At 44.2% G+C, this 22508-nt stretch overlaps 1 protein-coding gene across 6 annotated transcripts in view; it reads right to left on the bottom strand.

The window, feature by feature from the left end:
* Positions 1 to 16289, bottom strand: part of CALD1 (caldesmon 1) — a 655703-nt gene extending 639414 nt beyond the window's left edge. For 4 of the 6 annotated variants that reach the window (XM_078673998.1, XM_078674000.1, XM_078674003.1 and 1 more), the window contains exon 1: positions 15997 to 16133. The gene's annotated coding sequence lies outside the window, so the exon portion shown is untranslated. Of the gene's footprint in view, positions 1 to 15996 lie in introns of all 6 variants that reach the window. The other 2 variants (XM_078674011.1, XM_078674008.1) reach the window with 2 other exon arrangements.
* Between the last annotated feature and the right edge of the window lie 6219 nt (positions 16290 to 22508).

Here is a 22508-nt window from a genome sequence, read left to right as displayed (position 1 = left end):
CAATGCTTGTTTTGCCTGCTCTGATCTTTTGTGAGCTGGTTCTGACTATGGTAGTGCGTATTGTTGATAGCTCGCTTGGCTGCATCCCCGTCACAGGCTGACACTCACACTTAAGTCATCAACCCACCATGACTCAGCTACGTAGCAGCTCATATATTTGCAGAACAGAAGGAGGGGAAATTAACCTTGTTACATTTTGTCGCCGAAGGCGACTACAGTGCTCGCCATTTTGGAAGATTGCCTAGACATTGAACTATTGAAAGAAGCTGTTATTATTATCTTGAAACTTGCCAACAAATGAAGCTATGGAACAGCGCTTAGAGCTCAAATGCACACCACATTAAAGATATAGGACCAGCCCGACTGGCTCTTTTTGCCCCTATTATCAGAAAAGATGCACATGACCCTATAATGGAGAGTCCTCAGTACAAGGTCGACGATCATTGGCAGAGCAAAGTGGAGAGGTGTGACTGGCACCGCGTCACGGGAGTTGTGTGAAATAGGAAAATGGCATCTGAGAAAATGTGCGCGTGCACACAAACTGTTAAAAACGGATGTGAAATGTCACGCTTTTCAGCATTTGGAAAAAAATCCAGCAAAAAACATGAAGGTATTTAATTCCCCATTGCAAACCTGCCACACCCACGTCTCAGTGCGAATACGCGTTCTCCAGGGGACTGTAGCGCTTCTACGAGAATGTCCTGCGATGCCCTGAGGACTCATGGCGCTTTCCTGGAGGTCAGGAGAACATTTACTGCTTCGAACTTTTAGGGTCGGGTTCGGAAGACATTGTCTCCAGATATATCTAAGTGGAGTGGAATCATTCCACGTTCGTACCCAACAATAGAAGCACATTTGCCTTGCGTCGCCTCTTTCAATGCTTCTGGCTTTGGTATCTGAAAACCTCGTGTGTGTAAAGGGATGGTGTTATTACTATGTGAGGGCACTGGTCTGAATAACGCTGCGCAGGAAGTGGAACCTTCCCGGTTTGCAATATTTTACTCCTCCTTGTAAGCGCTCATCACTCAGTACCCCTGCACATATGACTGCGCTTCAAAGGGGCGAGCGAGCCTGCAGGAAACGCGGAGGCCTCGTGGGGCCTACTTACACCATAGTCTGTCCGTCAGAGGGGATGTTTGACTAGCGCGGGCCGAGCCCCGTCATCTATCACCAGGCCCAATCTGTTCCTTATAAGGGCTGCGCATTTATTGCATTCCCCTCATTTTTTCCTAAGACGAATCCCTTATCAGATCTGCAGCCACCGAGCACGTGAAAACTATGCAGCCCCTCCCCCAGCCCTCCCCTGTAACGAGCCTGGCAGGAAGCCGTCGTATGCTAGCTTGTTAAAACACACAATGTATGTCTCTGCTCGCACCTTACAACCTTGTTGTACGATGTACTTCGGTGTGTAACGAAAGACGAAACCAAGCCCCCTCTGCCGACTTCCCTTTGCTCACAGGAACATGTGTACAGCATTAAACGGGCACGCTTCACCTGTGACTCGGGGGACTGAACACCACAGGAAAGACACAGACAAGGCCTGGCGAATTTACAAAGGCACCAGAACCTGTACCAATGGGATCGCGTGATTGTGGAAAAGGTTCCAATTCGTTTTCACTAATAACTCACAAATAGTGGTTTCTACACTACACTTAAGTAGCTCACTCTATGTTGTGAATAAGGCAATTCTTGTGTGTGGTGGAAGAGGGAAACACATTTCTATAAAAAGTATATTGGATCCAAAGTGCAATTAACCCTCTGAACCCTCCCAGGGCAGGCTTTGGAGGCTGGTGTATGCAGGACATCTGCCAAAAATGGGTGTATGTCCTGTCCGCCCAGTTTTGAGTGCATGACGACGTGTACACGAATGAGGGCAGAGGGCACATCTGCCCAGCTTAAAATCACCACCCACGTCTTTGGTTCCTTTCATGATCAAATATGGCTTCAGAGGGTCTGAAAAGAATTGGGGGCGGGGGGGGGGGACAGCAACACAGGCCATTGAAATGTACACTTTGGTTCAAGGTGTGACGCGCCGTGCTGTATCTCCTGATATAAAGATGTGGTAGTGGCATACTCATAAAATAGCCGGACAGTGTGATCTCTATATATATATGATGTTACTCATCTGCTTCTCCGTCAATGCAGTTTTATCAAAGGGACACAGACTTTCCCATCTTTTAAAGTTTATTCTGGATTGGAAGAGGAATGCATTCATAGGAGAGATCTAGGGGTAATGGACTGCCCCTAAAGGCCACACTACCTCCACACTTCAGTAAGCACAACCCACTGATCACACTAAAGTTCCATATCATATATAACACACGCCTTGATTTATTTATTTTTATTTATTTATTTAAAAGGTTTTATATAGCGCTGGCTAGACCCGGAGGTATCAGAGTGCTTTACATGAGCATCAGATCATAGTTACAAAGATTTCACAATTATAAGAGCATGTCAACATAGTTACTTGTAAGATTGAGATAAATGTAAATTGTAAATTGATACTTGTATAGCGCACTACTCACCCGCAAGGGTCTCAAGGCGCTTGTACGAATACCGCTGTGGAACCCATCCTGGCTTTCCCTGTGAGGTGTCCACTCCTGGGCACCCCCAAGGTGGAGTCCAGGCATCCTTAGCGTTGTGGGGGCCGATGTGGAGATTAAGCAAGCTATTGCCGAGAGGGACTCCATGATTGGAATAGGCACCGAGGCAAGAATTATCAGGTCCATGGAATTTTCGAGCCCAAGACCCACCGAGCCGGGGAATTGAACCCTGGTCCCGGGCCAGACTTCTGCATCAGGGTCTGCCGCTCTAACCATTGAGCCACACTTCTCCAATAACAATAAGCACAAATACGTAAGGGGAAAAGCAGGCAGGGGGGGAAGATTCAGGGGAGGGGGAAGGAGCTGGGGAAGTAGACAGGTAAAGAAGGCGGGAAATAGGAGGGGAGGATGAAGGACACCGCATGGGGAGGGGAAGGGCGACGGGGACACAAACCGGTAGACGAGTCAAAGCAACGTCCAAAGTCCAGTAAACTGTGATCCCAGGGGTAGTGGTATCACTTCACTATCTCAGTTGCAGGAGGCTCCCTTTACGCAGTGGACTCTCTCAGAGGGGTCTCTGACACTCCAAGGTCTACAAACTGGATCCTTCCCCAAAAAGGGGAGAGGGAGTGCTTTGGCAAAGGGGTGCCATACCATACCTCTGCTGAGAGTGGCTCCCTTGGCGCAGTGGACTCTCTCAGCGGGTTTGCTGAGACTCCAGATTATAAATATTGGATCTTTCCCCAACAAGGGGAGAAGGAGTGCTTAGTCAAAGGGCACAAAGGACAGGGGGCTAGGCAGACTAGCAAGCAAGATGAGAGATTAAGGGGAGAGGGGATAGGAGCTAGGAGCTAGGGAGGTAGACAAAGACAGAAAGAGTACTAAATGAGAAAAAATTTAATTAATGAGTTATTATATAGCGCTGGCTAGACCAGATGGAATCAGAGTGATTTACATGAGGAACAATAATGTTGCAATTTACATCAGTTAAAAGTTTTATAAGTATCAAGAAAGGCATTTGAAGAACATAGGGGAAAAGGTGAATGGAGCAAGGAAGGGTAAGGGGATAGGGTAAAGGGGTAGGAGGAAGATAGGATGTAGCGACGAGGGAAAAATCTGCACAAGGTCCAGCTGGGTAGGTGACGGCAGAGGGGGGGGGGGGGAGTCCAAACCCCATGTCCTCTATAGCTATATGGTAGCTCCACGGGCATCAGCCAAATTGCTCTGTCTCCACAGTCTGGGGTAAGTTCCACAGGTTCCAAGACCTGATGTGTAGGCAGGTTAGGGGATAGGTTCAAGGTCTGGTCAATGTCCAATTGTTGTCCCAGGGAAGTAAAGCAACGTGTAGGGGGCCACTATGGAAGACATCTTGGGGTCCGGAAGGGGACTGAACTGTACACTGGTGGCCTTCCTAAGGTCAGGCATCTAGCAGTTAAAGTCAATATCCAGGATAGCGGCTGCCAGAGAATAACAAATCCAGCGTGCACACACCATCACACACACAGACATGCACAAGCACACCCAATTGTGAGCAAACACTCTCATATGCGCACTGACACACACGCATAAGCACATAGACAAAAAACATTCAAGAACACAAGCACACAAAAAATCCCATGCTCTACTCCAAAAACACCCAAATACATGCACACACAATCATCACATGCACAGACATGCACAAGCACACACAAATGCGCTCACACTCTCATACATGCAGACACACACACACACACACACAAGGACACATCCAGAAACTATCAAAAACACAGGCACACATACAATCACAAGCCCCAGAACAAAAAATACCCAAGGACGTACACATAAATACATGCACACACACAACCATCACATGCACAGACATGCACAAGCACACACAAATGTGCGCACACACTCTCATATGTGAACCGAGGGCGCATACAAGCATGCATACAGAAACATCCACATGCACAAGCACACATACAATGCAATGCTCTAATACAAAGACACTCAAATACATGCACACACCATCACACACAGACATAAGCACACATACAGAAACATCTGCTCGCACAAACACAAGCACACATAGAATCACATGCTCTGATACAAAAGCACCCAAATACATGTCACACCATCAAATGCACAGACATGCACACGCACACACAAATGTGAACATAGTCTTTCATACACGCACAGGCGCGCACACACACACGTGCCTCCGCACACACACCCTCCGCACACACACAGGCGCACACACATTTCTCCAGGACTGCCGCAGCATTGATAAACAATGGCAGGTTTGGACAGACTAATGAAAGAAGGCTAGTTGTACAAGCAGGAATCGGTCGAGGCCAACAACTGTCAAGACAATCAAACCAGCATTGGTAAAGCCAATAGGTCTGGCCATGGCAAACTTACAGTATGATGGACTCGTAATGATGGCAAATGTTCATTCAACCATTATCAACTTGATCATGAAGTCATCAATGCAGGACTACTTTTCACATGTTTATAATCCAACCTTTTATTACTTATAACCATTCAATGTGAAAACTTGTTGTAGACAATTGTGAAGTGTTACACAATGCCCCAGTGAATTTCCGGGTGGAAGTCCTTGATTGGGCGTTTACATAAATGATTGAAGGCAATAAATGTAATGATATAGCGCACTAAACACCAGTGTGCAGTGATGAAAGCAGTTGTACATCAAGTTGTAAATTTTTACTTTATAATAGGTAGCGACGTGTGTTAATCATGATACCAAGGGTGAACACAGATGTTTTGTTCTATTCACCATGTTAAAATTGGACACAATATTTTCTTCACTCCTTAATCTCTGTAAACCTTACATAATAAAATCTCTAATGTACCTCCATCCTTTCTTAGGGTGCATCCCAGCTGTGCCTGGTTCACAAAGATTGTGTTGTGATTTACTCTTGTACCTGTTAAAGACACACTTCCAGCTCGCTCTGTGCAGTGAGTCTGCACATCCTCGACAGTAGCCTGTTGGCATTAGCCCAATCTTCATTGGGCAATTCAAGAGAGATCGCAGTGGTGTTGCAAAACCATTCCTAAACCCTATTCGTATGCTATGATATGCACTTCTTGGAAATATCCCCTAATAAAGCATTGTTTTTGGGTAGTTTCCGAAAGTAATACATGAACATTTAAATGGTGAATATTTCCTTAATATATTTGATCAATAAGCAGGTTTCTTCCCACAGCTCCCAATACACCCATCCCCTCACTCAACTGAGTCTCACAGCTTCCCGTATCTAAAACAGGTGTTATCCATATTGGACTGTCTGCACTATTTTTAGTCCATTTTTTCTTTTGTGAATCAATTCTCCTTACTATATTCACGGAAACACTGTGCTTTTGCAAGTACCATGTCATGAGCTTCTCCTTCTAACATCTCTTAAATCCCAAAAGCCAATTGTTTTGCTATTACAGCTTCTACCACGGCAGTTTGTGTATGATGGTGATCAGTTATATCCTCTGTGTCTTTCCTTGGCAAAATTTGACGGTTTGGTTTGCTAAAAACAATTTCAATTGTATGTTCATTGCTTCTGTTTTTCAGCATTTTTTCCGTCAGAACTTTATTTTCTCGTCATCGTTCGCAATGGTTTTATGTAAGAAAATCATGTCGAGCAGAGAAGAGAGACATTTTCATTTATGAAATGAAATTCACATGAGGACAACTATCTCCTTAAGTCACATCACACCTGCATCTGATTATAGTAAAGTATGAGGATATCCGATTGCCCTAGTGGCCAAATATTAGGGACTGAAGTTTTTACTTTTACTTGGACCACTCCAAAAGTTAAGTAATGCGTTAACAATATCAGCCTCTTCTAGGCATTTCTTGCTGTATAAAAATGTATTTCTATTATTCAGTTGCATTTAATTATGTGGACTTTTTTGACTTATTGAACATGCGTCTAATTTTGTATTTCTTTCGTTCACCGAAATAAATTATGCTATCATTTCAGTTATGTCCGTTTTACAGTCCTCTACCTGAAACTGCATCTGCAACAATAATAAATCTATCCACCTACGTCAGTGTTTATACATACAACACCATTTCCTGTTTGCACAGAACACCATGTAAAGCCACACTGAAGTTTCAGGAGGGGGGCGATTAAGAAATTTAACTTAAAAAGAATGATACTAGCATCTATACTATGCAATCATAAGAAGATGCTGGACGGAGCGCTGAAACGTTTCAAACATGCACCCCCAGTCAGAGATCTGAGTTGAATTCATCATTGATCTTTAGCTCACTTTGCCATCCCATTTTAGACCCAGCCATATGCAAATCAATCTTGACCCTGTTCCTCATGGAACACTCCAGCCCGAACTGTCAAACCAGGTCTTCCCTGCTGGAAACAAACCTCCTGGTAACGGTTTTGTGGTAACACCCCTCCACAGCCAGGCTAGCTTGAATCCAGTAGTAAAGTGAGCAACGGTACCACTATTGGGCATACACTCCCAACTTAGGGCAAACACAGTAAACACAAGATGACGGACGGAGCGCTGAAACATTTCAGACACTTCCCAGTCACAGATCTGGGTTGAATCCATCATCGTTCTTTAGCTCACTTCGCCACCCCAGTTCAGACCCAGCCATATGCAAATCAGTATTGACCCTGTTCCTCATGGGAACAGCCCAGCCCGAACTGCAAAGCCAGGTCAGGGAGGAACTGGCCTGGCAGTTCAGGATGGACTGTTCCCATTGGGGGCAAGGTCAAGACTTATTTGAATGTGGCTGGTTCAAAGTGGAATGGCATGGGGAGCAACAAATGATGGAGTTAGGCCCAGATCTCTGTACTCGGGTGAATATTTGACATTGTTCAACATTCTGTCCATCAACTGTTCTTTTTGCATTTGGCACTCGAGTGAGGCGGGTATGCCCAGATGTTGGTCCAGTGCTCTTCATGCCACTGGAGTCAAGCTAGCCTGGCTGATGAGGGGTGAAACCCCCAAACCAGTCCTAGGATGCTTGTTTTCAGTCCAAAAGGGAGGACTTTGCCTGACATTTCAAGCTGGACTGTCCCCATTGGGAGCAGGGTCAAGACTGATTTACATATGTCTGGGTTCAAACTGGAATGGCATGGGGAGCAAAAAAATATTGTTCAACATACTGTGCATCAATTGTTCTTTTTGCACTGTCACCCCATGTGGGGCAAGTAAGCCCAGACGTGGGTCCCATGCTCTCCATAATACTGGAAACAAGCTAGCCTGGCTGATGATGGATGAAACCCCCAAACTGGTCTTAAGATGCTTGTTTCCAAAAGACTGATTTGCATACGGCTAAGTTCAAACTGGAATGGCCTAGGGAGCAAAAAAACTATGGATTTAGGCCCAGATTGCTGTACTGGGTTGAATGTTTAACATTGTTCAACATTCTGTCCGTCATTTTTTCTTTTATGCAAGCATATATACTATGTCAAATGATATTTAATACGGAGCATTTTTGTCTTTGTCAGGATTCTGCTGTCCTGAATGAAGGCAGAGCACACCCAAATGCAAGAAAGTGAATGAAATGAAATATTTAATTTCATCATCATGCCTTGATCAAGTATACTCATGAATGTCCTAGACTAGTTCAGAGTAAAGTGCTATATTACAGAAATTCAAACGCAAGAATCAATTTTTTTTAAGTGGCTATTAGATTTTGCACCTTGCAGTCAAGTTGTTTTGAATAAAATGTAGCCTCTGCCAATGTATTCGCCTCTTGGTGCTAAAGAGTACCTCTCCAATTAAAAATGCAGATTCATACAATTTTAAGTAATCATTTCCGTCTGCCAGGTATATCTAGTTAATAGGCCTACAAGAGTGTTCCTATTATAAATTGCAGCAACATCATTAGTAGTTTCCAGGCTATTAACAACTGCATCATGTACAGGTTTTTTGCACATATCGTAAAAGTGTATCTTTAGTAAAAGTAATGAACTAATGTTTTTAATGCTGCTATGGATGAATTCCACTTTATATGTACTTAGTGACTCATCGAGAGGAGGATATTCAGAAAAATGGGACACTCAGCAAAAATTGTTAGGCAGCCCCGTCTACACTTTTCACCAACCTCAGTTAATATGCAGAGGACTGTGGTTTGCCCACCATCAAAACAGCTGCTAGCTCTTCCATCAGAGGGAAATTACATCATATGGGCAAGCCTGCTGGAGTTCACTGTTGTGGCAGACCCCACGCCGGCTGGAATGGTGACAGAGAGGCTCCCAGCTCATGCCTACCATGCCAAATAAGGCTTTCACAGACAGAGAAAAATTCCACTGTGATGGAAACATTAGTCATGGTATTTCCAAAGAAGACCCATGCATTGAAGGTCAGTCATCTTATATCACAAGTGACAGCAGGTCTGCCACACCAGAAGCCCTCCATAGACTGATAGCGATCTGGGGTCGCTTCTGTTCCCGTCTGGAGGGTACCTGGCCTGGTTTTTCAGGCTGGGCTATTCTTAGTGGAACAGGCCTAAAACTGATTTGTATGTGGTAGGTCTCTGTCTATAGTGGCATAGATGGTCGGGAATGGATCTCAGAGCGATCGCCTGTGGCTGAGATTAATTAAAGCATCCCTTCCATCACATTGCTATTTGTTGCAGTAGAATTTTTAAGTGTGACCGGTATGCCCATCAGAGACTGGTGGTGGTCCAAAATCATCAGGCCTTCAGGGAGGGGACCAGAATGAGACGTTACCAAATAGTAATGGCTGCTTTTGTCTTTATTAAGACAGAGGGAATTCATAGTTTTCTCATATAAGTGGTGCAGCATGGTGAAGAACTCTATATTCAGGTGGTTGGTTGTGACTGGCATAATGGAGGAAGTGCCTCCAGCTTACCCTCCATACGGAGCCTGGCACAACAACATCCGAGACATTTATAAATTACAAAAAATGCATTAAACAATTGAAGATGAGTGCCACACCAACTTTGAGCTTCCATATAAATAAAATGATTGTTTGGTAGAGCAATATAATGTAGCAATAATGAAGGGGTCTTTTGGGGGGGTTAAACTTAAGTCAGGGCATAAAACATCTTCAAGACTTTGTTAAAGATTTGAAAATCTATTCTGGAGAATGAACTGGCACATATAAAATCATGGCTATATGACCCTGCCCTGAAATCTCTCCAATGGTTTCCGATTAAATTCTTCATTACATTCACATGGAAAGCATACCGGCCACATGCCCTGACCACATTCAGTGTGCCACTATGTTCCAGTTAGAAACCTGTGATCCTCCTTGCCTCATCTGATCACACAGGGATTCTTTAATAAACTTATGTATATCAAGACATCTTTTAAGAGACAGGTTTCAAATCTTAGAACAGTCACAGCCCTTGACTCCTAATGTGAGCCGGTTAAGTAGAACTTAGAACACTCTGAAAATCACAATTCTCAAACAAACTTCAACTAAATTCCTGTTTTAGCATAGAAATGGCCAAATGTCGGTCCATCCTATTCATCCGGCATTGTACATTCTTTATTTAGAACTTCTCAAATTTCATGTTATTTGCTTTCTATTATGGCACTCATAAGTAGCCTAGGTGGCATGTTCTATTAGATAACATTTCAAATAAATACATATAGATACATATATCAATAAATAATACCAGCCATCTAGGGAACGGACAAGAACAAAACGCTGGACCAAAAAACATGCATTGACATAATTTACAAATATCAATATCAGTTAAAACTCTTTGAAGAGGTTGGGAGCACCTTTTCATAGTTTAAATAAGTAACCACTCCTTGCAATTGACATCCTTAACAAACATACATCATGTAATTTTATGTGATGTTATGTCTATTTGTAAAGCGTAGAGTAAGGGTATCCTGGCACTGGTCAGGTGTGGGGGCCTCACCCTGCCTATAGTAGGCTGGTTAATTGAAAATCCAGGGTTTTAGCTTCTTGAGGAATCCAAGAAGAGAGTGGGAGGCTCTGATGTGGGGTGAGAGATTGATGCAACATATCATCTTCCAGTTACTGCAGTGGTTCCCAAAGTAGGCGATGCCGCCCACAGGGGGAGGCGGGGGGGGGGGGTAGTAGCTTCCAGTTAAAATGTGAGAGTGGTTTGTCATTCCTGATCCAAGACTACATCAGTTCTCACGATACAACCATTGACTAAGCAATGTGGCAAAAACAAAAGACATTGAAACACTGTTTCAAATACAAGCCACTTTAAATAAACTGCACACTTATGCTAGTATTAGGTACTATTCCTTTATCAGTGTGCCCATTAGTAAACTTCACGTTGCCTCATTAGAGTGGAGGGTTGTTGTGAGCAAGATTATTTTGGTTTGTTAAAACATTAACAATATTGGCTCGCATCAATAATAAAATCAAAGGTGGAAACATTAAGCCAGGCCCAAGGCCCTTCCCTGAATTTGCTACAGTCTAGACACCCACAAAAAAATGCAGGGTACCCTGGATAAAACCACTCCTCTGATAGGATGACCACCGTGCACTAGTCAATCCACTTCAAACAATCCACATGTGCAAGGCTTTATAACAAAGGTTCACCTTCTTCCTGACTGGAGTTTGCTAGCAGATTTCCACCCAACCCTTTTTCAACACCTGTCCTGTGGTGCCTGCATGGCTGGTCACTATCCCCCAGTTGGTTAATGCACAAACATGCGTGCCCAGAGGTGTGCCTCATCCAATCCTAGGGCTTCTACTTCCATATCTATGCAGATGATACCCAGAACTTACACTGGATGAACAAATGGGTGTGACAAGTAGGCACTTTCAAACATGCATGATGGAGGACTGGAACTAACAGGAGGCCACTGGCTTAAGCTAAACTCGAAACATGGAGGTGATAGCATTCGAAAGAGAGGAGAACTTACGGAACATGGCAATATGACAGAAGGAAACCAGTAGAAGGTACCAGGCATCTGGGTTTTAAGCTCGATGTCCACCAGCCGCTGCCCCCTCACTTTCATCTCTCACAGCATCTTCCTTTCTTCGGATGAAAATCTTGCACAAAAATGTGCCTTGTCACACATGCACCAGCCATATCTTTGCCGTTATATCCATTGTTCGTTTTCACATGATTTATGGACTCTCTCACGATTTGGGCTTCAGAGAGAGGACTCCTCTTTTCCACTTTTCCCTTAACTCAGAATTCAGCTTCTAGTTTTCTTACAAGAACTCTCAAAATGGTCCGCTTGATCACTTTACTCAAAAAAATGACACCCGCTTCTATTTACTCCAAGATCCACATGCCTTGCAACGTGATGCAAGATGATTTGAGTAGCCCTTTTATTCTTGAAGATGAAAATCTGTAAAGTAATATTCTCCTAGATAGCTGCTTTCAGCAGATCCCTACCTGCTCTGCATTCTCAGGAAACAGCATAAGTTTGGCCCAACTATATTGAACACTCTGTCTGTCTGCCCACCTGAGCTCCAGCCACTATCTCACAGTCAGGAAATACTGAAAAAATTGCAATTCCAAACAAAGTTATCCTTAATTGTTCCTTACCAGGCTCCTTGTGCAGCTAGCACAAAAGAAACCATGTGAAGTATGTGCTACGCAACACAAAATGCAAATAACTGAAATGCATGCTAAGCAGTATTTGAAACATCCATGTAATGTAAAAATATTTTAAAGGGTCGAAATGTATCTATTCCTAAGGGCAGTAAAATTAAAGAAAAAGGTTCCCCCCATTCATGCTGAAACATAGACCCTATTGTAGAGTTTCACATTTAATAATAATTTGCAGACAGAAATACCATCAACTGATTTAACATTGATGGCGTTTTGGAAAGACTATTCATTAATCTTCACAGGGTACATTCTGATTCCAGTCTGTGGAATAGCTGCAGAGAAGTGATCAGTCTAGCGCTTACAGCAGAAGCTGGGACATTTGATATCCAACCTTGGGTCGAGTACCCTGGCATGTCACTGCAGGGTGCTTACAGGACTGTATTCAACATATTTATCCTATTCGATCCCTCATTAAGGGCTGCAGTTAGAAATTAGTTCTGGTCCCAAGTGTTACACCAGGGGTCATGTTTATTGACTTTCAAGATGGAATTCAAGACAGTATCAATTTACAACTAAAAACAGTTATTATATATTGATGGAGTCCTTAAAAACTCGGAATGCTGAAAAACTATTCTTCTAGAAGTTACTTGATCTCACACAACCATTTCTTCATTAGAAACAACAGGGAGCTACAGACACAAGATGATAACCAATAATTGGGGATGGTTCTATAAAGATGGTTGTGCTATGGAAAATGGCATCAAAAACAGTGATGAAGTATTTCAAGTTTAAGAAAGACAAGTGTTTGCAGTTAATGCAGTCATCAGCCATCACTTCTCACCCTTTGTCACTCTGCTTCCAACTGCTGGTCATAATCATTTACAAGAATCGATCATTGCCTTTGCCGCTACTATTCACTATAGTTTAAAAAAGCAATGTCTTGTTTAATATTATTTGACAATGCATAAATGCCATAGGGCCTCAAAACACCTGTAATAGCTGAACACATAATAAACATAGAAAGCCTTCTATAGGACAAACACATATTGACCAAAAAGGCATCTACCATGTCTGTAGAGTGCACCCACCCAGAAAGCATATGTAGTGCAATCTACACATTCAGAGTGGATGATTTGTAGATGGGCATAGCGGCACCGCGTCTTTTCATAAGACTATGCTCCATATCATATACAGAAAACTGGGCCATCCATACTTATATCTGATTTAAAGGAAAATATTCTGTGACTGATGTGGTCAATTCATAATTCGGTTCCATTAGTTAGTTAATTTATATGGTTGGCACTTCTTCCCACCATAATTTGAGCACATACTCACAGGAGAGTTTTGCTAGCCCCAGAACATTACACATCCCATCTCGTCACATGTCCCACTTGCTTCAAAGATGTAGTTCAGTGCTTGCATATTTGCCACCCGAACCTTTTCGCACAACGGAGGTGTACGAGAAAGCCTCTTTCTACTGTATAGGTAAGATGATCAAATTAGTCAAAGAATCACATGAAGGCAAACCATGTGGGAGCTGTCAGTGTCTGCATATGCAAGGTACAGATCACTGCTTGTTGATGTCAGAAAACCTATACATTGTAATTTTATCTTGATGTGTAATGTTTTGTGGAGAGTAATCTTAGGTGGGAACAGTTCCAACTGAACAGTGAAGCTGTATGTGTGTGTGCGTGTGCACATATGCATAAGAGTGTGTGCATGTGTGTGTCTGTGTGTGCATGTATGTGAGTGAGTGTGTGTATATGCAAACCATTAAAAACAAGGTTGGGTCCATTGACAAAAAGACTACATTCAATGGACACCATTAGAAACCAACCACCAGCCGCAAAATGCAAATGCAATTGCTGTCATAGCAGTTCATCACATATCCATATTTGTATATGCCATCAACTGGGTCCAGCAGCAACTGCTAGTCCACTGGAATGTTAATGAGAATCATATTTCACTACAAACATCCAAGAGAAAGATTTATGTTCAAGAACACACTCCAAAACACCACGAATTGGAAAATGCATTTACTTTTCACTTTTGACTGTCAGCTGGTTCTGAAAAGTGGCATGGGGGTGGGTGGGGGTCTGGGTCCTAAAACTGACATGCGACTCTAGCGCATGTTGGTCATTGTTCCCAAGGTTCCATCCTCATGTTCAGAATGAACAGCATGGTTCCGTTTCTGTCTTCTGCTTGTGTGATCTTCACCTCCTATCACATTCAAGCACATGCAGACTCCTCAGCCACCTTAATACAAGGGGATGTGTTTAGCTTTGATTGGGGTTGCTTTTCATGAGCAACTGATTTGGGAAACTACTTTTTGCGAGTGAGGGCCCACTACGTTAAAAAAATAAATACCACTTTTCGTAAATACATAAGTGGATCAGCTTTAAGCAATGTTTTGAGATGCATTAGCATGTATGTGTTTTGCCCCTGTAGTTTCCTGCCCGCCCTTCAATGAAAAATGCGCGTGGCAGGTTTACTACGTCAGTGCTGGCCTACCCGACCGTTACTTACAAGGGCTGCCGTCACGTCACTTAAGCTTCAAATCCATCATGGCTGTCAGCCACAAAGGTGGTTCCTGTTATGACACGTCCCACATCTTTGCCCATTTTCAGATGCCAAAGGGCACACATTGCTCTGGAAATGCGAATGACCTCCGTCACCTTTGCCCCCAGTCTGCCTGCCCAGTCTTCCCCCTAAGGGCGACGGGATAATGGCGCATTCCAAGCCTCCTGTGTGTGTGTGTGTGCTTCCAGCGGTGGGGAGGAATGTGGGCCTGGCTGGTCCTGTCTTACATTAATTAGTACATGTAAAAAATAAAAAAAACACGAGCTCGCGCACACATTTAAAAAAAATAACCCATCTATAAGAAGCTAAAAGGATCGCCACATATTTGCATGAATGTCACACGATGCGAAAAAACAATATAGGAAGAAAATAAATCTAAACGTCCTGTCATAGAGCCGGTCGCAATAAACCGGCACATCTATGTCTTTTAGCAACAAATGCTCGAAAGTCAGTAAAGAGTTGATCAATTCTACTTTGTTGTCCCCCCTCCCTTCGAGCTGCTGCTCGTCGCTCGTGCGCCTCATCCTCCTCGCTCCTGGCTGGAATGCCAGGCTGCAGAAGGCGTTCCTATCGGCTCTCAGACTCGCACAAAGAGCCGAGCTGCCTCGGCTTGTCCAAGGAGCTCGCACCGAGAAGTCTGTTTCCTCTCTTCCTGGAAACCAAGTCTGGCTGACACAGAGACGGTAATCGTCTGGGGCTGCTGTCCCACCCAAGCATTCTCTTTTTTTAACAGGAAAACCCGCTCGCAGATGCATTCAGGCGACTTGGGCGCAGGAACTGCTGCAGGACGCTATCGCCTCAGCCCACATATTCGGGAAGAACCGTAAAAGCAAGATATTGCTTCAGGGAGCTGCCTGGACTTCTGTTTCACTGCCCCCGCCCACATACGCTTTTTGTGTAAAAGACGGTGCAAGCTGCGTGTGAGCCTGTCATGCATAGCCTGTGCCTTAGAGCGTCGTTTATATAAACTTCCAAATGTGCGATGGAAAAGCGATAAAGAGGGCATTGTATTACAAGCCAGCTTATTAACCACTTCAAGGTACTGCATGCCACTCCTACGCGTACTTATGTGGAAGGTACGTATGTTTCTCATTCCTATAGGAATTAAAAGTGCATGGTCGAAACACGAACGTTATCGCTAGAAAGGTTTCTTTTTTAAATGCACAGAACTGTGCATGCATGCATCTATAAAGTCACTTTATCTGCAAACCTCAGTTGTAATTGCTGGAAAACCCCGAACACAGCAGACATCTTATATTTTTCATGGTTCATTCATTACACTTAAGCATCGTGGTTCGAGTCTTTCCGAACCCCTCAAGTCGTCAAGGTAAGCAACAAAGGTTGCTCCTTATTAAATAAAAAAAAAATAAGATTTCAATGCCTTACCTCTGCAGCAGCAACTTTTTCAGCGAGGAGGGGGGAGGAAATGGGTCTGGCTGCTTAGAGAGAGGCGCGCAGCACGAAAGCACACAGGCACTCTCCGGCACACGGCTCTATTGAATAAAACTATGGAGCGTCCTGTGGCCCCGCCCAAAAGTCAGTACTAAGTGAATACATATCCCTTCTGTTTACAGTTGGCAGCCAGTGGTATGCATTGTCTCCGTATTTCGAGCGGCAGCCAATGGCTGCGCATCGCCAAGGTGGGTTCAGCCTGCCTGCAGAGATGCCTGTCATTCCCCAGGCATGCTCGGGAAGCCGCGCATCACAGGGCCAAGACCTAAAAAGCTCCGAAAATTCATGCGGGCTGCCAAAATTGTCTTGCTATATGCCCTTTTTTGGTTATCCTTAGCAGAGCCTCTGAAAGTAAATCCGCTGTCAGGGACAATCACGAGAAATGTTAATCTTGAAGAGAGAGGCTGTGTTGCCGAACACTAATGGAGCTAGCTTTACGGAAAGGGAACAAAACTGGAACAAAGGGAATCCGTAAACATATTGGCTTCAGCAGCGGTTCGAACACAAAAAAAGAGCCTCCGCAGCGAGACCGTTATAGTTTATATTTTAATTAAATCCGCATGTGTAAAAAGCGGTGGAAAACTTTTTTTGCCACTCTGCTAGGAAAACATTGGCAGGGAGCAGCAGGAAAGGAGCAGGAAAGCGCAGGTCTCACATGACTTGCCACAGTTTTAAGCAGCGAGCTCTTCACTGTGTACATTGCATGAGCTACATCCACGCGTCCCGTTTTTTAAGCAAACAGGAACATCAAAGACACTCTTTGCCTTTACGCCAAGCTAAAAGGATGCTTCCTGTCTTGGTTTTCTATTTAAGGAATAAGCGCATTCTGGGAGTTGTAGTCTTGCGCGAGTTTATTTCTGCCGGTGGGACCGACACACAACTGATAACAAGGATTTGTTTGAGGGAAGACCGTGTTTGAAAAAATGGTACCTTGGAGACATGGCGTCATCTTAGAAACCTACACAGGTTCTCTTGCGCCTTAACTCTAACGGATGCAAATATGTTTGTGTCATAAAGCAATGTTGGATGAGTTGTGGCCACCTTTACTGACAATTATTTCAACAGAGAGCAAACCGAATGTTGTGGGTGAGCGAGAAAACTGTCTGTGATCGTCTTGCTTGGCCATCGTGAATACATTATCTGGCCATCAAAATGTACTTCTCAGTCCTACTCTGGCTACCTTGGCATGGGTGACTCCTAGAGATGCCAATGGACCATGTTGCTTTTGGGTCCAATACTTCTACAGCAGAACCATTCCATTCTGAATGCGTACCCCCAGGGGCAGTGATGGGGAGAGGGGCCAGCCAATGGAACTATTTTTCATACATGTAGTTTAGAAAAAAACAGCTTGTGTAGTTTATGGCGACCCTGTAAACTATCAGCAATAAAAAATCCAGGGCCAGATAGACTTCTCATAGCCTTGTTACATCTGTTGAGTGATTTCAAAGGAAACGTTAAGAAGAAGCAGAAGCTTGGAAGCAGAATAGTGAACGATTACCCTGTATATGCCAGGAAAAGGTTAATTGCCCATGTATTCTGCTTATTTCCAGAATAGCCATACTTCCATCCCTTTGCATCCACTGGGGTTTTCCGTCTGTTGCCCTAGTAGTGACTGACAAATCCTTTTGAAGAAAATTCGGCTGACCTGAATTAGTTAGCAATGGTTGGTGGCATGCAGAAGAGGAGAGCTCCTCATTACTTAAAGAGAAATCGACCAGGTTGGCACTGTGCTGCAAGGTTTTCTGGGATGTTTTTAGGCCCTGATTTCACTCATCTGGATTAAGGAACACTTCACACTCCATTAAAGAAATGAATGAGAGGGTGGACATTTTCCAATGGATTAGATGCAGCCGCAATGTCATACTACCAAGTTCGCCTAAGGGTCCACACCCAGCCTGCTGAAAGGGTGAACACAGCTAGAAGAGGAGGAACAGGGAAGGTGGAAGTCCCTGGTCCCTCCACTAGCTTATAATATATGTGGGGTAATGTAAAAACGACTTAAAATATTGCTGGAAAGGACTTGCTGCAGGGTTGAAACCTAACATGTGTCTTCCCCAATGAAGTACAAGGCAGATTGAATCTGCTTCCTGAAGCCTGAATCTCAAGAGTTATACCCTCTGCCAAAAGAAACGACTGGCCAGATGGAACGGCACCAGTAATCTAATATGCTAGACTTCGGACACCAGGATTTGTAATGTGGGGAGGGGATGACTTGTATATGCTTGGGATCAAGGGGAGATGATGTGATTTTGCTTCTAATCTGCCTAAAAGCTGAGAAAGACCTCTTTCAAACAAGGTCTGCAGTCCAGTTTCAGGATTTTCAGTTAACTTGAATGCAGGAAGACATTATGGACTGTTTCCAGTGGAAGGAAACTTCGCAACACAGAAATGAAAGATACATGAGGTCAGTCAGACCAGTCTTCAAGATTCACCAAATATAGAAAAACAAAAAAGCAATGAATAGGAACTTTTTCAGGAGTCCCACAGAAGTCTGGGGTTACTGGGTTCAGACGGAGTCAATCACAGCCTTTTACCACTGGTATCTTAGGGTTTAATCTTGCTGTTGAATACAAAAAGTCGCACCAAGTGCACCCTTTTAACACTTGAGCCCCATTGTAGCAAAGTCAGGCAGCCCAAGGCTTATTAAGGGTATGTGGGTTTTTGTGTGAAAAATAAGTATTTTACTCAAATCACACATAAAAATGCCATACATCATTTTACTGAAAAACAAATTGTTGTGGGTATTATTAATCCCCTTACTGGGGATGCAGCTGAAGATGCACTTGTGGGACCTATCAGGGCACTATGTGTGTAACAATTTATGTATTTCGGACGTCCCTTGGGCCTGCCTATTCTCTGGATATTCCTGGGAGAGTGCTGACCAGGCTGTGGTCCTGTACATGAGGAGATTTGTTCCCCCATTGCTGGAGATTCTAGTTCCTCTCTTGGATAACCCTTGAATGCACAGTCAACCTTCTCTGTTGCCTCAGTCCATTGGCGGTGCATGCAGTGCCTGCATCCGGCTGGGGAAGAGAACTGCTTGATGTAGTTGACACTGAATGGCCTGCAAAGCATATGGAGCGGTGATCCTGCTAAGGGTACATGAGTGGCAAGGCAAGGTGAGCGAAGGCTGCACTACCACCAGTCGAGGAGGCTGCAGTGGAGTGAGAATGCTTACAGGTTGATGTATCTTAAGAATTGAGTTATTGTTCTTTTTATTCTTGTTGTAATGTGTATGTATTGCTTTTTAAGATATTTTTATATCAAAATAAAGCCAAATTTGACTTTAGTTCTTGTTCATGCCTAAGTACAAAGTCACCACCCAAAACAAACTAGATGCCCACTCTTATGGGCAGTGGCGGCTGGTGACATTTGAAAGTGGCGGGGCGTAGCGCGCGTGCCCGAACCCTCCCCCCCCCGAAAATTGAGGGGCACAACGGAATAACAAGTCCCGCTCAAAGCCCTATACTTTAGCAAGGGCCCTCCCTTAGTGCAATAATGCAAAGGACATTAATACCCGCGATTCCACAGTCTGCAGTATTATTGACTCTCACAAACGTAACACACACATTCCTCAAGGGGAAAGAGGTTGTTATTGATGACAATGTGCTTAAATCAGATGCGGTAAAACCGTGTATGTGTTATTCCCCATTCCAATCTAATTACCGGGGAAGTGGGTGCTAACAATTGCCACAGAGAGCGGTAACGGAATTATACCGGGTGACTTTTACAGCACAGTATTCCATGAAACTTGCCTTCAGGGGCTCAGTCCTGTCACGTCTTCGGTATACCAAAACAGACTTTTATCAATACTTTTGACCCAATGGGGGATCAATACACTTCATAATGCCAAGTATTAACACCAATAGTTTGTCATTGCTTTCCGCACAAAAGGGCCCCTACTACCCAGAGATAAGTACCACAGCGCAAAGATTAATATGTTAAAATAAAAAGTTAAATAAAACTGAAAGGTGAATCCGAAAACATTTCCTGTTGCAATACGAAATCAGTCACCTGCGTCTCAAGCCTGCACATAAAATAATGTGGCAAAGTACAAAATGAAAACCGTGATTTGCAGACGTGTGCATTCTATATTGTGCAATGTGCAAATGACAGTAAGTAATCTAGACAAGTGCGGTTTCCATACTGTATGCCGCCCAATATGCTTAAATACGAGGAATCGACCAATAGAAAATGCCTGTTACAAGTAGAAAATGGTGCACTGTGCACATGAGAGGATCTGGGACCTTTCCCAACCAAGAATCCTCAACCTATCAAGCTCAGTGAGTTTGTGGATGACAGTCACGGCTCGCTCACAGTGGGGGCCAGGGGGGTGGGGATAAATAAAATAAAAAACTTACCTTGTCTTCACTTGACCGGGTCTGCACCATCTCTGCTCTGGGGTCCCGTTGGCGCCTAGACTGATGGCTGCCAACTTGCCGAGACACAGTAGTAGCCAATCCTGATGCTGCTCTCTTTAGAGGAGAGCTGCTCTCTAAAGAGAGTAGCATCAGGATTGGGCTGAGCCTTAAAAAAACGTCGTTCTTTTTTTCAGCACTGGGGTACGTTGCATTAGGCAGGCAAACCCCTAATCTGTTGTTTTTTTTAAAACCACATAGTTTGCTAGCTGGAGAAACCCTGCCGGGCAAACACCACATGCGCAGTGAGTGCGCACTGCGCCGGCACAGAGTCAGTCCAGCGCCACCCAGTGTCAGACAGTGCATATTGTCCATGTCCATGACACACACCACAGCCGCAGGGCAATAATTATCGGGCAATTTATTCGAGCGGCGCGTTAATTTATAAAACTTTTATTAACGCGTCGCTCGAATAAATTGCCTGATAATTATAGGTGGGGCAACGCCCAAACGCCCTAATGGTAAAACCGCCACTGCTTATGGGCTTGGTAGCTACTTATTTCTGTATGCAGCCTCTCGGTTAATGTGGTTGTACTCTTGTACTCTTAGTTCCACTGTGTGCAGACCACAGACTGCAGATTGTTCTTCTCTAACACCACATTACTTTTTGTTGCTTAGTTCTGCAACGGAATTCAGCTGGTAACAAGTTGTGAAGTACCTTCGGTCAGTGGGGTTACACAGTTCAGGTCACATTGCAGGGTCACTCCGTCTTCTTTGGGACTCACCACACAGAATGGTGAAGGTCCTTCCATGATGCGGAAGTGGGCAATCTTGGCTCATCCTGCCTCAGCTTCTTTATCATTTTCTCCTTTTGAGCAGAGTCTTATTCATGCAAGGGCAACTCCAATGCGCCTTTCCAGAGCAGTCATTCAGCTTTCTCTCTCAAAGGATGGTTTAGGCAGCCCCTCCTGGCAGTCTAGTGGCAGGGCAGGACTGGGAACCGAAACGGGCCGTGGCAAACTGCTCGGCCAGCCCCCCTCCATGACGCGCTTTAAATGCGATACACAGAGACTTGAACAGTATCCTTTGGCTCACTGGGAGCCAGTGCAGCTCAGCTAACGCCAGAGATGTTGATGACCGACGTGTTCTTGATAATGCAAGCTTTGCTGCTGCCACCTGGATTCTCTGGAGCCTCGTGATTAAATATTTCAGGGACTCCAGTATCAAGGCGTTACAGTAATCCAGGCGGCTAAGGATAACACTCCTAACCACTGTACCTCTAGCTTGATGAGGTAGCAATGGCAGCAGCTTCCACATTCCTCTCATGAGAGTATAACAGTACCCAACCAGCTTATTGACATGCAATTCCAGGTTAAGCTTATCATTGAAGCTGACCCCCAGATTGTGTACCATACTCACGGGTACCAAGGGGGCATCTGTAGGGGTAGGCCAGAAGTCAGATGGTAAAGCTGACAGCACTCTTCCCACTCCACAGTGCAGTATCTCAGTTTTTTCTTTATTAAAGTGCAATGAATTGTTTCTCAACCTATTCACCATTACACACATACATCTGTGAAATGTTTCTTGAGAGTCAGCATAGTCGCCTTCCAGGGACACTATCAATTGAGTATCATCTGAATAATTAACCACACTAATATTGTGGGCATTGATGAAGTCCAAGAGCGGCCGCATATAAACATTAAATAAGATGGGGCTGATTGAGGACCCCTAAGGTAACCCGTGCTCATTATTAATGAATTCTGATTGAAAAGGAGGTAGGGCTACAGCCTGCCGTCTTCCAGCCAGATATGATTGAGCCCAGCTCAAGGCCGTATCTTCCACCCCACTTCTTCCAGCCTTGCTAATAGAGTGGCATGGTTCACCGTGTCGAATGCGGCGGACAGGTCCAAGAGGATCAAAGTCGCAGATTGTACCCTGTCCGCACACATTCGAAGATTATCCAACATGATAACCAGAGCTGTCTCTGAACCATGACCTGGGCGGAACCCAAATTGCTCTTCCTCCAGCTTATTATTACCCTCCAGAAAGAAGGGAAGTGCCCGGCTCACCAGGCGCTCCACTGTCTTC

The sequence above is a fragment of the Lissotriton helveticus genome, chromosome 1_1 (genome assembly GCF_964261635.1).
Source record: "Lissotriton helveticus chromosome 1_1, aLisHel1.1, whole genome shotgun sequence".
Taxonomy (NCBI): domain Eukaryota; kingdom Metazoa; phylum Chordata; class Amphibia; order Caudata; family Salamandridae; genus Lissotriton; species Lissotriton helveticus.
The sequence above is the reverse complement of the archived record's forward strand: the minus strand, read 5'-3'. Positions and strand labels throughout refer to the sequence as shown.